The 17,932-nt window shown below is 38.1% G+C and overlaps 1 pseudogene; it reads right to left on the bottom strand.

Annotated features, from left to right (window-relative positions):
• Nucleotides 1–11,608: 11,608 nt before the first annotated feature.
• On the bottom strand, nucleotides 11,609–12,330 carry LOC101976101 (schwannomin-interacting protein 1 pseudogene; annotated as a pseudogene).
• Between the last annotated feature and the right edge of the window lie 5,602 nt (nucleotides 12,331–17,932).

Raw genomic sequence — 17,932 nt, 5'->3', positions numbered from 1 at the left:
CAGTGGCTTCGGAGGCTGAGGCTGGTGGATCCTGGTTTGAAGCCAGCCTCAGCAACTTTACCTTTGGTTTCAATCCCTGGTACCAAAAAAGAAACAGAAAATGAAGTTGATCATAATAGAGATTGATCCTGCATGCACAGATGTAAAAGCTGAATTCTTGAACATTCCTCTGTAGAGCCTGGGACTAGGGCAGTATTTGAGCAAGATAATTTGAGGAGTGCAGACAAACTTCATGTTTGGGAGGAGGCTAATCATGGAGCTCTGTCCGCAGTTGTTGAGAGCCACTGCTGAAGGGGCCCCAGCAAACTTTCAGACTGCCAGCTGATGACTGGCTCACAGCCCCAGCAACATCTAGCTGATTGGCTCCTCTGCGGTGATGCTCATTGGGCTGTTTCCCTGCCCTTTCAGACCAGGGAGCTGCTCATTGGGGGACTTTTTTGGCTCCGCCCATGCGACCCAGCCAATCGGCCCCAAGAGCAGGAGGATTGTGGGAGGTGGGAAGCCGGTGGTGGCAGTTGGGCTCTGAGGGTTTTTCCTGAGGAGCTGTTTTATTTGGCTTGTGTGGTTCTAAAAATAAAGTTAATTTCTTTTGACAAGTGGCTCCTGATTGTGCCCAGCCAGACTGTGGCACTCTACCACAGGAAAATAAATAAAATAAAGGTATTGTGTACAACTAAAATATATATATATATATATATTTAAAATCACATATATGTGATTATAGGAAAGACAGGAAATCCTCAGGTACTAGACATGAAGAAGGAACTGAAAACATGACAGAGTTTGGGAAGAGGCTAATCATGGAGGTCCCCAAAGTCCTTTCCCCATCCTTCCCATCTTTAATATACCCCCTCTTTCATGAATTTTTTTTCTTAAAAAACTGGGTATTGAACTCAGGGCACTTTACCACTGAGCTACATTCCTAGTCCTTTTTATTTTATTTGGAGACACATCTCCCTAAGTTGCTGAGGCTGGCCTCTTGCTATCCTCCTTTGTCAGGTTCTGGAATCACTGGCATTACAGGTCCGGCTCAGAAACTCTTCCTAAGAAGTGTACAGTTCTCTTGAGCTCTGTCCTATCTACTGTGGTACTTGCATCTAAACCCCATATTTTATTGTTTTATTAAACTTTTTTTTAGAGAGAGAGAATTTTTTAATATTTATTTTTTACTTCTCAGCGGACACAACATCTTTGTATGTGGTGCTGAGGATCAAACCTGGGCCGCACACATGCCAGGCAAGCGCGGTACCGCTTGAGCCACGTTTTTTTAAACTTTAATATTGTGTCTTCACTGCCTCCAGGAGAAACCAGGAACCCTGCCTCTTTTTTTTTTTTTTCCCCAAAGTGGAGCTGAATATACTAGCTGCTCATAAATTTCTGTTTTGGTTGATTTCATCATAATCTCCATGAAAGAATGGACTATGACTATCTTGTCCCCTTTACCTTCAGCAGTTGACCAGGGCATGGCACATAGTAGGTTAGCAATAAATATGTATTGAATGAACAATTCAGGCCAAAGCTATTTACCAAATGTCATTCTCTTGGTATAGTCTTATGTTCCAAGAGAAGGAGGAAGCTTCTCTGAGTTCTTCATCATACAGTATTCAGAAACACTGTAATGATAAATTATAAATGAGCAAATGAATAAAGGGATAACACAACTAAACAGGTTCTTTGGAAACCAAGTTAGCAAGTAGGTGCTGTGCTCCAAAACAAGAATCAGATCTTAGAGAAAATTAGAACCTGGACACAAGACAAAGGTGGAGCAGATATTTGTTGAGAAGAAAAGTGTCCAGGCCCAGTCCTTCAGCCAATTCACATTTGGAGGCTTGTTATCTCATTAGCTCTTTCTAGAAAGTGCTGGGCAGTTATTAAACATTCAAGGGATTATTTGACCTAGTCCGTCACTCAGTTGGAAAACATAACAATGGATATTTGTATATTTAAGATAAAATTTTTCAAGATTATAAAATTAATACCAGGTTTCTAAGTCTGGCAAGATAGCAAACTAAAAGTATTTCTATTCCTACTACAAACACAAATGTGGTATAAAATAATGCACATTAAAAATCAGATGGAGGCTGGGGTTGTGGCTCAGCGGTAGAGCACTTGCCTATCACGTGTGAGGCCCTGGGTTCAATCCTTTAGCACCACAGGAAAATAAATAAAATAAAGGTATTGTGTCCAACTACGACTAAAAATATATATTTTTAATCACATAGCTGTGATTACGGAAAGACAGGAAATCCTCAGGTACTAGACATGAAGAAGGAACTGAAAACATGACAGTGAATTTGAGAGTGAATGAGTACTTCTCCAGAAAGATCTGTGGTCCTGAAATCTTGCTTGGGGTTTCTATTTTCACACTGAAGATTGGGCCCCTTAAAGGTTGAAACTACATAAAGATGAAATCCTTAAAATATTTGCACCTTAAGTGAAAAGGCAGACAAGAAAGGAAGACAGGAAAAAAATGGCGGGGGGAGTGTATTAGCACTGTAAGAAGACAAGAAAGTTCTCTCCGGCTCTAAGGGCAATGAAAGGGGAGAAGACTGAAACTACATAAAGTTGAAATCCTTAAAATATTTGCACCCTAAGTGAAAAGGCAGGCAAGACAGGAAGAGAGAAAAAAACAGAAGGAAAATTGTATTAGCACTGTAAGAAGACAAAGTTCTTTCTGGTTCTAAGGGCAATGAAAGGGGAGTCTATGTAGAAAAAAAAATTGTTTTCCCTGAGAATATGAAACCTCAAGCATGTGCTTTATATATGTTTGAGGTCAAACCTTCCAAGGCTATCCAGGAACATCCAAAACTGGTCCTGGTGCATTTTCCATAGCAAATATAAATCCTCTTTGGAGTAACACTTATTTTCTGAATTCTTAATCAAACAATGTTCAAAAGCATTATAATGATAAATTATAAATGAGCAAGTGAATAAAAGGATAACCCAGAACCAACCAAACAGGGTCTTTGGAAATCAAGTTAGCAAATAGGTGCTATGCTCCAAAACAAGGGTCAGGCTTGGAGAAAAACTTATTTTTATGCTTAGACTTTGTATCAAACCCATACCATCTGACAGGTAAGAAGAAAAGCAAACTGAAAATTATTTCACACCAAGAATTAGCAAATATTCATGGAAACAATTCATTGTTGAGAGTCAACAACACCAAAAATGTCAGATACTAGGAAGTCAGTAAGATAGGAAATAAAATTTACTAAAGACATAAAGATAACAAGTCTGTTAGACACAACACCAGCCAACCCACAAACAAGATTCCTCTCCACACTTGACTTCGCAGAGAGCTGCAGATAAGGTCATTTCTGAAGAAGCACCTGATCATGTGGCAAAACCTGCTGGCACTCAAGAATGACACCACTGCTTTGCAACTTCACTTTGACTCTGGCAACAATGTCTTGGCCCAATGGTCCTTCCCCTTCTCTTGAAGGAGGCCCTTCATCAGAGATCCCCCAGAAGATGCAGCTGGAAGCCTCACAGCTGGAAGGGATTGCCTAAATGTGATAGTAGAGACAAATTACTATCTGCTGCTAGCTCTGCCCTGTGATCATGACCAGGAGGATGTGGTGAGCCAGACTTTCTCTTTAGGCTACCTTTATCACTTACCCGCAGGCCAAGCAGGTATAAGAGATCATCAGTGTCTCCAACCTTGGCTCTAATCAGCTCCCTTAGTGTGCTACAGATCTTCCCACTCTGTGAGTTCTCTGAGAGTCACCTGTCCAGTCTGGCCCCTGACTTCCTTGCCAGCATCTCCAAAATCTCTCCCCACCTTAGGATTTTCATTGTCTTTGTGTGAGCTGCTGACTGGTCATCACCTGAGTGTATTTTCCTGACACTGCTGCAAAAAAATGAACTCTGTAAAATCCAGCCAGATGACGGAGAAGTTGCAAAGGGGACAAACTCTTACCACCAAACACCATCTTCCTGTACCATGCACCTGTCTAACTCCATGGAACAGACTTCAGGTGGTGGTGCTGCTCCTATCTTGTCTGTTTATAGGACCCTTTTGCCCAAGACAAACCACCAACTGATGGACTTGCAGACACCTTGGGGCTGTGGCTTCTCTTTTCGGAGAAAAGGAACAGATCAGTGTAATTTTTTTTAAAGAAACAACAATAACAAAAACAGAACCCCCTTTGCACTAAATTATCATCTTGGACTTTGACACAATAAATACAGACCATGACACCCTGGACAACTTGGTGTATGTGAACATACATCACAAACTCTCAAAAGGAACTTGGAACTTCTGCTGAAACTTTGGAGTCAAGAACATTTCATTGGGTTTTTGTTTCTGTTTTGCCACATCCCCTCCCTTCCTCTGTTCATATGACTTGTCACCTTTCTAATTTTCTAGTTCCACCACTTTTGACTCACCAGGATGTACAGTTTACAATTGAGCAAGAACAGACAGAAGGATTTTATTTCTTGGTGGGATGTGAAGAACTCAAATATGTGAATATATAAATATATAACATATTTTTATATAATAACTTTAAAAAGTCAAATTTCCCTGACATACACTTTTTAAATCTGTGCCAAAAATTTGCTTTTAGAAAAAAATCTTATTTTCAAACTTAGACTTTGTACTGTCACTCATTAATAAATGTACATCCTTTCAGCATGGGCCATGCTTCCTCAATATAGAAGTGCCACACAGCACCTGTATAAAAAGATAGTCTGTCCACTCCTCCTGTGACCTAGGCCTCTCTCCCAACTTCCTAACACTTATTAACTTATGAAACTGTTTTTTCAGCATGGTTTTGGGTGTTCATTGGATTACAAATTTTATTTAAAAATAAGACAATTATAAAACACATTTGAGAACAAAAAACTCTTAGGAATAAAAACTATTGTCACTAAAATTAAAAATCCAACATAAGTGCATCCTTATAAAAATGTATATTGAAAATATCTTCTCCCCATTTGTGGCTTGCTTTTTTCCTCTTAGTTATATTTCTAAAGAATTTTTTAATTTTAGTAAAGTTCAGTTTATGAAATTTTGTTTTGATGGTTAGTGTTCTTTGTGTCTTATTCTATAAATCTTTGCCTGCCCTAATCTAATTCTGAAGATAATTTCCTATTTTTTTTAAGTTGGTGGTTATTGTTTTCCAGTTTTGGGGATCAAACCCAGGGTCTCACTCCTGCTAGGCGAATGCTTTACCATTTAGCTACCCTACCCAGCCCATCACCCTTTCCACAGTTTTAATATTTTTCACATTAGATATGTGATGGACTCCAAATTAATTTTTGTGTATGAGATAGGCAGCAAGATTCTTATTTTCCATATGGTATTCAGTTGACTCAGCACTATTTTTTAAAAATCCTATTTCCACCAAATTTCAGAGGAAGCTTTGTCATTAATCAGATGACTGTGTATGAATGGGTCAGTTTTTGACTATTCTGTTTCATTTATTTTTCTATCATTGTGACAATACCTCACATATTAATTTTTTTTAAAAGAATATCACTGTGTTGCTCAGGCTGATTCATATTAATTAATTTCTATACCTTCAGAGTAGGTCTTGATATCTAGTAGCATAAGCCTCCAAATTAATTTTACTTAAGATGGGCATAGCTGTAGATGACAATTGTTAACTTTTTATATGCTTCTAAAATTAAAATTTTGTTGAATTAAATAAATATGTATATATTCAACAAAATTTAAATTACACTGCACATTTGTTTAGTAATCTACATATTTCACTTAACTTGAATATTTCCCCATATGCTCAAATTGTCCTTGAGAGTGATATTTTTACTTTTCATTTTGAAATAATTTCAAGTTTACAGTAAAGTTGCAAAAATAGTACAAAATAACTCCCTCCTGCCCTTCATCCAAAGTCCCAATTGTTAACGTTGTATAACATAATGCCCATGATTCTTTCTGTGTATTTATGTACTATTCTTTTTTTCCCCCTTCCAGATCATTTGAGAACAAGTTGCATACATGAAGTCCCATTAACCCTAAATATTTCAGTCTATATTTTCTGAAAATAAGGACATGCTCTACCATACAGCCATGGTATAATCCATCAGAATCTAGAAATTAAACAGTACTACCAGCTAATCCACAGATCTCATTCAAATTACATCAACTATCACCAGACATGGTGGTGCACACTAACCCCAGCTACTTGGGAGGCTGAGACAGCCTGGGCAACATGGCAAGACCCTATTTTAAAAAAAGAAAATTACATCAAGTGTCCCAGTAGGGTTTAAGTTAATCTGCCACAGTCTGGCTGCAGCAAAATAACCCAGGGGTGACGAATAACTTGTGTACATTGATACAGCAGGAGTAGGAGCCGTTTATTGTAGGACAACAGAGGTATTTATACATTTTACACAGCTTATCTTAATTAGCATAAACTAGATACAGCAGTCAACCAATAAGGAATCTCCACACTTAATGGCTTGCTTTTGTTACTTCTGAAACCACTCCCTCTGGCATTTTGCCAGGCACCATGCAGACTTGTTTACCAACTCTAACATTCCCCTGGCAAAATGCCAGGTGTTATTTTGACTTGTTTACAGATTCTAACATTAATTAACTCACTACTCTTTTAATACTGAGTTCATTATACATATATAGATTACGTATATGAATTCATATCAATACCCCAAATTTCAATCCAACACCACAGTTTTTTTCTGGCCTTTCCTTTCTCTGTAATTTTCACCCATTTCCAACAGTAAGAAACTCAGCTTCCAACCAATAAAAAAAAAAAAAAAAAAAGAAACTCAGCTTCCATTTTCCCATGTATTTACTTGTATTTTCTCATGTTCAAATCAATGGTACCATAGCAATGGAGACTCTTCAATTTGATTCCTGAATCCTTTTGACATAACTTTCAGTTTTTGATAGTGTTCTTGCTGTCTGCATGACAAGAGTTACAAGTTCACCTTGTTTATTTCCTTCCCCAGACACAAGAATTAGTCATTTCTTTAAGACATTCACATAGTTTTTAGTGGGAAATTGTATTTCAAGACCACAATCTGGGCAGTAGGAATGTTTTTGCTACTGAATTGGTCATTTCCAAACTGCTTTAGTGGGTGGGTCTAGAGAAAGATCTCTATCTATCTATCTATCTATCTATAGAATTAGAAATAGAGATCATTTATATTGCTACAAGGTTTTAATTTAACATTTTCTAAATTATGTCTTTATTTCCTTTCTTTGACATTGAGAATCCCAGTTCTCGAGAACATATAGGATTACATAATTTTAATATCCTATAATTACTGATTTATTTTATCCCACAATACATATTAAATCATCTCAAAATAACTAACTCTATCATAACCAATATAACTATTGAGAAAAGTTTAAAATTTTTCTGTTCTAAATATATGAATATGTAGCAAAGTCCATTAATATGTAAGATTATAATGTACCAATAATTTAAAAAGTCTTAAATTTCCATGAGATAAATATTTCTGCACATGTTCTTATTTTCCTTTTTTTTCCATTTTAACAGATGTATTGTATATCATCTGAATTTATACCTATCAAATATTTTACCTTCTTTTAACCTCTTAATTCTACAAAGAATTATATGTTTGATGCTCACTCCTGGTTTTTATGATTGAAACTCATTCTCTACTGGATTTCTCATAAAGGGCTGCAATATTCCCTAATAATAATTATTTCCCAGGATTTTGCATAATAGCAATTTGAAAATTAGTTTTCTAAATGCAAAATTCTTGGTTCACATTTTTTTTCCTGGAGACATTCTATTTTCTTCTGATGCTGAAAATCTAATTTTATTTCCCCTAGAAGTTACTTTCTCTATTAACATAGTTGCCCAAATAATTTTTTAAAAAATCTTTCCTTTAAGGTCAAATAATTTTACCAATGTCTTTAATTTAAGGTCAATAGTCTCAGACATGTGATATGCTCTTTCAAAATGTAGTTTCAAATGCTTTTTAAAATTTCAGTGAAAATTTTGTGTTGCAAGTTTTAGAATAGTTCTGTTCTTTTATTTTGGTTTGCTTTGTAAGAGGACTCCTGTTTTCCATATGTTGGATCTTTGTCATTGCTCTTCAACGTTTATCATTTTTCTCAAATATTTTATATATCTTCCATTGTTTCTTTTTTTTTTTGCTTTTAATATGTTCCTCCTTTCTACCTTTTATTTGTCCCAAACATATTATCTATTTTTTAGTTGTAGGTGGACATAATATATTTATTCCTTCTCTATTCCTTTTATTTTTTTGTTTGGGGTTTTGGTTTCATTGTCCTGGGTGTCTTTTCATCTTCATATTGCATTGATTTCTTCATTTATTTATACATTTCTTTCCAGAGTTCTGTCACCTCATTTCTGAGTTTTCCTAGTTATAATAGATATTATGATTTTATTTACCATTTGCTTAATATTCTTGTTTATTTTGGAATAAGTGATTATGGTTTTTATCTGTTTTCTGGTCAAGTCTTATTGTTATATTTTTATATGCATAGGAATGAAACTTGGCTCTTTTTTATAATAATTTAGTATGAAACTTAGCTTTGCTTCTTTTCTTTTGTTCATTTTTGTGTGAAATTATTTTTCCTGAGTTTTAAAAAGGAGATATGGCTCAAGGTGCATTTCAAACTTGGAAGAGGTCCCTCCTCTACTGTTTTCATGTAGTTTTAAAATATATGGCAGCTTGCTTTATGAGATTTTTGCAATTCAACTACCCTTCCCAATTTTTATCCAGATATTCTGTTTCCTCCATTTTTATCTCCGTCCTGCTCAGTTTTGGTTCCATTACTCGCAGTTTCTCCTCAGTGTGAGGCCATATCCTGGAAGGTCAGCTTTAGCCTAGACTGCTCCTGTCCCTTCCAATCTTAAACAGACCCTTGCACATAGTCAATTGGAACAGGCCCCAAATTCCCAGTTTCAGCTACTGTCTCAAATTAATTGAGTTTTCTAACAAATATCTGCTGGCTGTTTGAAGGAATTCCTAATCTCAGATCCATCAGATGTATTGTTTTCTTCCTCTGATTCTTTCTGCACAGGAGCTGAGACCAGATGAGACTTCTAGCTGCCAGTAGTTTGTCCTCACCAACTTGTTTTTATGAGTTACTGGGGATACCTTGTTTTTTTGTTGTTGTTGTTGTTGTTTTTGTTTGTTTGTTTTTGTTTTTTTTGGTGGTGCTGGGAATTGAACCCAGGGCCTTCGTGCATGCTAAAGGATGTCTTAAACAATGGTCACTTATTTTCTCACAGATCTGGAGGCTGGGTCAAATTCCAGCAGGGTTCAGTTTCTGATGAGGATTTTCTTCCCCTCGCAGATAGCCACTTTCTCGCTGTATTCTAACACAACCTTTCCCCAGTGTGTGCAATTGGAAAGGGAGAGACAGAGAAAGAAAAAACTCCTTCTCTCTTTATAAGGCTACCAATTCTATTGGATAAGGATCCTCCTCCATGACCTCATTTAATCTTTTTTTTAAGTTAGTGCATTACAGTTATATATAATTTGGGCTTTCTTTTGACATAATTCTTTTAATTTCTAATACCTTTATTTTTATTACTTTAGTTTTTAAAATTTTTTTAGTTTTTGATAAACCTTTTTGTTGTTGTTGTTTATTTATATGCTGTGCTGAGAATCAAAGCCACTGCCTCACACATGCCAGGCAAGTGCGCTACTACTGAGCCACAGCCCCAGCTGTTTATTAATTTATTTTTATGGGGCATTGAGGATTGAACCCAATGCCTCATATATACATGCTAGGCAAGTGCTCTACCACTGAGCTACAACCACAACCTCTCATGTAATTTTTCTTTTTTAAATATTTTTTTTAGTTGTAAGTGGACATACTATATTTTTATTTATTTATTTTTATGTGGTGCTGAGGTTCAAACCCATCCCCTCACGCTTGTGAGGCAAGCACTCTACCACTGAACTACTACCCTAGCCCTCATGTAATCCCAATTACCTCCTAAAAATACTATTTCCCGCTAGTCACTGGGGCACATGCCTGTAATCCCAGTGGCTCAGGAGGCTGAAGCAAGAGCTCAGCCAGCCTCAGCAAAAGTGAGGTGCTAAGCAATTCAGTGATACCCTGTCTCTGAATAAAACACAAAATAGGGCCAGAGATGTGGCTCAGTGGCCGACTGCCCCTTAGTTCATTCCCTGGTACCCCCTCAAAAAAATTCTATCTCCAAATATTATTTAAAGTTACATTTAGGATTCAACAAATTAATTTTGGAGGGGGACATACAATTCAGATCATAACACTTAGTTTTGTTACATTGTTCATTGCTTTTTTTAATGGAAAGGTGTGTGTGTGAGTGTGTGTGTGTGTGTGTGTGTGTATCTCCAACTGAGCTATATCCCTAGCCCATGGGTTTTTGATTTTTGACAACTAGCTGCCCTTTTCCTAAAGGGAATGTAGGGAGATGAAAAATGTATGTCATTCAACATGTTAGTGAAATAAATCAGTTACTAAAAGACAAATACTATATGTGTCCATTCATATGAGATAACTACAATAGTTAAAGTTATAAAGACAGAAAGTAAAATGGATGCTGCCCGGGCCTGGCAACAGGAGGTAATGGGAAGTTATTGTTTAATGGGACAGAGTTTTAGTTTGGGAAAACGAAAAAAATTCTAGAGATGGATGATGGCAATAGTTGTACAACATTGTAAATGTGTTAGTTCTACATTATATATACCCATAATTTTGAAAAGAAACATATAAGAGACAACGAAAAAGTTTGAAGGATTCCACTCAACAATCACTACTCTGGAACTCCACCAATCCTTCACTTGATTGGGGTCTATTCTAAGAATGGAAGTTATTGTAAAATACAAAGATATGTCTTGCTACATCCATGGGTCTCTTTCTTCTCCTGGAAGCAGAAATAAAAATGGATAAAGAAGAGATGACTACTTTTATGGATGAAATTTTATTTTACAAATGTTCAGATACTTGTTCTATGCAAGGCCTTATGCTTAGAATTGTGAGAAATGTGGAAATGAAGCAGATGCAAGAAATTCACAGTCCTGAAGGGGACAGGTCTATGCATGAGTTTTTCCATGCATAATTTTTTAAACAAAGTTTTAACTTTATTTTAGATATTTATATGTAAAACTTTCAAGAAACTGTCTGAAGCCAACATAATGTTCATAGCACATCTGAAAATGAACTTCAAGTAGTCAACATTCACAAAATGTTGAAAACTGATTCAGATACATATTAGGGAAAGCTACAACTTCACAAGGAGGCAGGCGTATATTTTGACTTGTGTAGCACTGTCATTTACAGATCTTTAAATTATAGTGAAGGATGAAGTAGTCAATGCAAAGTATTGCTCCAACTTAAAAACCTCTAAATAAGTAAAAATAAAGTTAAAACCACCCTCCGATCAACCATGGTTTATGATGGTATAAATACAGTACATTTTTTATAACAACATTTTGTTAAAATGCCTAATATTAAGTACACACATAAAAAAATAAATTAAAAAGCAAAGGCAGATCACTGAACATGAAGCTTCAGGCATCATCCATGACTGACACTGCAGTTTGTCTGCCTCTGAGTCACTTTCAGCAACAGCACTTCAAAGTATAGAGGCAAAGTCAACTCCACTGGGCTCTGGCTGATGGTTCCTCACTTTGCAGACATCTTCTCTGCCATGTGCTTCTGCTGACTTTCAGCATGTCTGGTCAAGACTTTGATGTCCACCAGCATGGTATCTTGCTCTGTATTCAGCTTGTCTTGGTTAAGGAGCAACTGCACCAACTCTTCATTAGAGCTTTTGATCTGGGAATGGAGATCATTGACTTATCACCTGCAGCTGACCAGGGTTATGCCATGAAGGTCAAGTGATCTTCAGGTTCCTCTTTATCAAGCACTCCCTGCTATGAGGCAGGTGAGGCAGGAGATTAGCCATGGGAAACTTCTTCCTGTTCTGTTTCTCCACCTCCACTTGCATTTTGTCCATGGGCTTGGCCAAGATGAGGGCCATCTTGGCTTCAGCCTGCAATTTTTTCTGCCTTGTTAGGAAGTCCACATCATCCCAAGTCTCGGAGTCTAGGAGTATCTCTATGGGAATAGAAAGAGCTCTGTTTGCTCATAGGGGATGAGGATGTGTCCCATCTTGCTGTTGTTATCACTGTCACTGACAAGCAAATATGCAGGTTTGTCCCACTCTGGAGTCCAGAGGAGAGTTTGGGCTTGCCACTCCTGCTGCAGCTGGTATAAATTCCCGGACCATCATTGAAGCAGCTTCTGATCACCAACTTGTCTGATAGACTCTGGATTTTCTGTGCCTGGTATGGGCATCCTAGTACGCAGACCCACGGTTGCTTAGCACAGCCCACAGCAGGCATGGGGCCTCCATGAATAATTTTTCATATAAGCAAAAATATGGAGCTTTCCCTCTTCTGTACCCCTAAAGCACCCTGTGCTTCTTTCTCTCAGTTATTGTATGTGTTCATTATCTTGTCACTATTCACTTCTCTTTCTCTAACATTAAGGTAGATTATGTTGATGGCCCAATTCATCACCTTCCTGAAGTGGAGGCCTTTATCACATAACCTGGCAGTTTCCCTCCCATTAAGAGTGGAACAGCCTGCACCGTGCCTAGCTTCTACCATGTAACCAACTTTGACAAATGGAATATTAGTCAATATGACAGAAGCAGAGGCTTGAAATGGACTTGAACATTGGAACTCCCCTTTTGCTCTTCTGCTATTACCATGGGAACAGGTCATACATGTTGCAAAGCTCAGTCTCTTGAGTTGCCCCTGTTAAGCCAGTCTAAGCTAGCTATCTGCCAGATCACCTATAGACATAAGAGCAAGCCCAGCCATGGGAAGTGTACAAATTCTAATAGCACTACTTGATGGAGTTTCAGAGTGAACACATGTATATCACTGCCCAGATTAAAAATAAAAACCTTAACAACACCTCTGAAGCCCCTCTCCTGCTGCTTCCAATCATAACCACTCTTCCCCCAAAGGTAAACATTACCCTGACTTCTAACACCATAAATTAGTTTTGTCTGTTTTTAAACTTCTTCTAAATACCCTATACATATAATCTTTTGTGTCTGGCTTCTTTCATTAGAAATTATGTTGAGGTTCATGCAGGTTGCTGTGAATAACAGTAGTTCCTTCACTTTCATTGCATTTTAGAACACCACAATATGGATATAACACAGTGTATTTTTAATGCTAGTGTTCATGCATATTTGGGTTATTTTCCATTTAAAGCTTCTAAGAATAATGAATATTTTTGTACATGTCTTTTGGTGAGCATGTGTACACATTACTGTTGTTAAATTTAGTACTTAGGAATGGAATTGCTGGGATATAGTATCAATGTAGGTTCAGTATTAGATTGCCAAACAGACTTCCCAGTAGCTATACTACACTCCCACCAGAATTATAAAAGAGTCTCAGTTTCTCCACATCCTTGCCAACATTTGGTATTATTAGTCTGATAAAGTAATTCCAATGATTATTAAGTAGCATCTCAGTTTGGTTTTCAATGACATATTCCTTATGACAAATGAGCATGAGTAAATTTTCATATGAACATTTGGACATCCTCTTTTATGGATGAAATGTCTGTTAAAGTAAGATTCAAGCTTGCCTCATGGCTCTTCTACTCTAAGACCAGAGAGCAGCAAGTCTTGTCATGATGCTCACAGCAAGAGATGCTAAGATGAAAAGGAATTTTGCACCAGCTGAAACCCAGCCTTACCAAAACCAGGAATGACACACACAATGGGATTCCAGCATAAAACACTGATCTCTCTGAGGCCTCATACTAATACCCAAGAAATAGGTGATGGGTTAGGCATGTGGCAATGTGGGGGTCTCCAAGAGAAATTCATCATCTGTTTCCTCACAAGAGAAATTCATCATCTATTTCCTCACAGACTCACAAGTTGTCAGATATCTTGAAAACACCAGGAATTCTATGGTCCTCAGCCACACAGGCTTGGAAAAGAGTTTTTGCATATGCAGTGAATCAGAAATCAATATCAACACCAGAATGCTGATATATTGATTCATACTATCTACCACAGCTGCCAGGCATCACAGTCTCTGCTTAGGACACTCTCTCCCTTCAGGAAAACAGCAATGGAAACCAAATATAATCAGCAGACTTCAATAGAGAGCCAAGCACCAGCACAGAAGAAAAGACAAGAAAGATAAGGAGTGTGCTTCCAAGACCCTCATGGTAAAGATAAACCTGCCACTGCAACTGGATAGGAATATGACCTTGGATCAGGGCTCCCCCTTCCCCAGCATGCCCAGATGAACACTGCCAATGTCACCTCAGAGACTGTCCTATTTTCTGTGTTTCTGGTGGTAACTAATCTCCAGTCTCATGGGCTCTTTCTTTAGCCATCCTAGAGAACATTTGCTGGTTGTCTTCTTATCATCATTTTCCCCATCTCACTATCTGGAGGTCACTGGTCTCTTTTCAACAGACAATATTTTCCTTTTGGGGATAAAGCCATGTAGCTCCTTGAAGATTTCTTCCTAGCTCTAAATTTGAAACTCACTACATGGGTGAATCCAGTCAGCACAGTCCCTCCTCTAAGGCCAGTGACGGGTTCAGCTTGTTAGCCACAAATACTGGGATCCTGATCCTCTGTATTGTTTATTGGGCATGAATCCCTGCAAGCTATTGGTGAACTATTCAGAGACCCAGTCTCAGACTATTCTGACATCATGGAGTAAGGCAGGGTGGACGGCTGGAGAGAACTAGGATTACTGGTGATTTCAGTAAGTCCTGGATCAAATTGGCACAATCTCTGGACTTTTCAGTGATTTAAGTCAAGAAATTTCTTTTCTTGACTGGGCACAGCCATGCATGCTTATAACCCTGGTGACTCAGGAGGCTGAAGCAAGAGGATCACAAATTTAAGGCCAGCCCAGCAACTTAGTGAGACCCCTCAGCAACTTAGGGAAACTCTGTCTCAAAAAAAAAAAAAAAAAAAAAAAAAGATGGGCCATGTGGCAAAATGCCCCTGGGTTCAATCTCTACTACCAAAGAAAAAAATTTTTTTTCTGTGTACCAGTTTGTATTTTCTGACAAACCTAGTTGACTATTCAACATCTGTTCTTTTCTTACTTATAGAAACTCCATTCTATTCATAGTTCAAAAAAATTCATCTCCCCACACTCCCCTGGAGTTAAGGATGACATTGTGGTCAACAAGATGGAAGTGAAAGTTACTAGCTGGTGCTTCTGAAATAGCTATTGACTACCCAATTTAAAAATGTTAAAAAGAGAATAGACTCACCAGGCACAGTGGTGCATGCCTGTGATCCCAGCAGCTTGGAGGCTGAGGCAGGAGGATTATGAGTTCAAAGCCAGCCTCAGCAACTTATCGAGAACCTGAGCAACGTAGAGAGACCCTGTCCCAAAATAAAAAATAAAAATAGAGTGGAGGGTTGGGCTGGGGTTTGGGCTCATGGGCTAGGGTTGTGGCTCAGTGGTGGAACACTTGCCTAGCATGTGCAGGCCCTGGGTTCAATCTTCAGCACCACATAAAAATAAATAAAGTAAAGGTATTGTGTCCATCTACAACTAAAAAATAAATATTTATTAAAAAAGAGGGGGGGCAGACTCAACTCTCACATACATTCTGCTTTTCTTCATCCCTTCTTTCTGCCTGCAGAGCAGACACCATGCCTGAAACAATGAGAATTATTTGTTATCATGAAGCCAAAAGACACACACTGAGGATGGCAGTAGGTAAAAAGATCCTGATTTCTTCAACTGCTGCTCCAGCCCCGGACTGCCTGTCCCAGACTCCTTATAATATATATATAAAAAAATAGAGTAAAGCCAAAAAATTGGTTAAGCCACTTTGATGGATTTCTGTTAAATGCCACCAAATGCAATCCCATCAAATAGAGAACTTAGCACACTGAAGTGGAGGGCTCTATGTCATATCACCTGAAATGTGAACTTTGTTGAGTGGTGGAGATGGGACTTTGGGACAGTGAGAGCAAAGAGACTACAGGACTGGAATACTGATAACCTTATTATGCAGGTGAAATATTTGATCAATCTGCTATTTTTATGAGAAACACGTCACATGTCAACCAAGTCTGTAGTATTAGGGGAAGTGACTGAAATAATGCAAAATTTTGGTATGTGCTGATGACTTTGTTCCACTTTGAATTAATTCCTGAAAGAGACCAATTGAACCAGAATTATCCAGGCTGAAGGAGAAAGGGAATGAAATACCACTTCATTAAAGACAGCACTCTCTGCCATGGCCTGCAAATCTACTTTGAGCATTTCATTATTTGGAGATCCGTTGCTACTGTGTTCCAAACAGGAATGGTGGTTGCACTGTCAAGCTATACCTTGAAAGAAGATAAGACTGGCGTCCCAGGCCTTTCTAATCACGTTCCTTTAAAAATTCACCTCTCAACAGAGGAAATGGGCTCTGCAAATGATCTTCAACTAGAGTTTGTTCTTTCAAATTATCTCAAGTCAGTAAACATAAAGGTTAGAGGGATAGACAGAGCACAGAGACCAATAGGAAATAGAGGAGGATGTTCAGGCTTAAAAGACTATAGCTATGTAGGATTTTTGGCTATGATTATTCACACACAGAAGCAACAAGAGGCAAATATACTAGGAGTCTATAATACTTTTGAGGGAATCATATTACCAAAAGTAAAAATTTTAAAACCTAGATAGCAAAAGCTGTTAATTTTTCACACATCAGAAGGGGTATCCTCTCCCAAGTTTACCTCAGATATGGCTAAAGAGAATGATGAACCGAACAAGATAAGACTCAGGACACTGAGTACAAGAGGAAACAGAGTTCCTTGTACAGAGTAGGTTGGCTGAGTAAGGAAATTAACCCCTGTCTTCAAGGGAGCATAGGTCACTCATGTCTAGCAGAATCTGACACTTGCTGTAGACTTGATGTTTGCTAGAGATTTGAAGTGCTTTAAACAAGGATTTCTCCCTTCCTTCCCTTTCCCTTAGAAGTTTCCCATAGAAGTTCCTTCTCCACTCTTGTCTGAGACATGTTGGGGGAAGATAAATTGCCTTTTAGTTTATAGATTATAGACTATGAGGATTGACATCAGGATTCAATGAAGAAAATGATGCATCAACTAGAGATTCTACTTTTTGAGATGGATATAGTGTCTGGAGACTCTGGGTTCTAAGATGGATATAGTTTCTAGATGAGACTTCTGAACTATCTTTCTCAGAGAGTTCCATGCATGTACAGATGGAAGGCCAAAAGAATAAACCAGGCTGTCACAGCTTTCTTTCTATCCAATGATTCCTTCTCTTCTCCTCATTCTCTTTCTTCTTCCTCTTCTCTGGGGATGGAACCTAACAGCGCTTAACCACTAGACACATCCTCAGCCCATTTTATTTTTTATTTTGAGACAGGGCCTCACTAAATTGCTGAGGCTAGCTTTGAACTTGTGATCCTCCTGTCCCAGCCCCCTGAGACACTTGGATTACAGGTGTATGGAGCACCCAGCTATTCTTTTCTTCTTCATTGCTAGAATCCTGAATTCATCAATGTAAGAAAAGTGCCCAGATAAAAGATTGCAATCTCCCAACTCCCTTGCAACTGGGGTGACCATCAGTTTTCCAGTCAATGAGAAACAAGCAAAGCCATGCCTGGAATATCTGAAAAACTTCAGTTTCGGGCATAAGGGTCACTTACTCTCTCCTTTCTACTTCTTTTCCCACAAGAACCAGATGAAAACATGTATCTTCAGGAAATAATGCAGGACATCTGAAATGGTGAATACGTGAATACACATTAAAAACTACAGTAGTCCTCTCTTATCCATCAGGATCCATTCCAAGACCTCCATTGGATGCCTGGTACCATGTAGCACCCAACACTATATGTAGCATTGTATTCTTTCCCTGTACATACACACCCACCTAAGATAAAGTCTAATTTATCAAGTAGGCATAG

Source organism: Ictidomys tridecemlineatus, chromosome 5 (genome assembly GCF_052094955.1).
Source record: "Ictidomys tridecemlineatus isolate mIctTri1 chromosome 5, mIctTri1.hap1, whole genome shotgun sequence".
Classification (NCBI taxonomy): domain Eukaryota; kingdom Metazoa; phylum Chordata; class Mammalia; order Rodentia; family Sciuridae; genus Ictidomys; species Ictidomys tridecemlineatus.
This window is presented reverse-complemented; position numbering and strand designations above follow the sequence as displayed.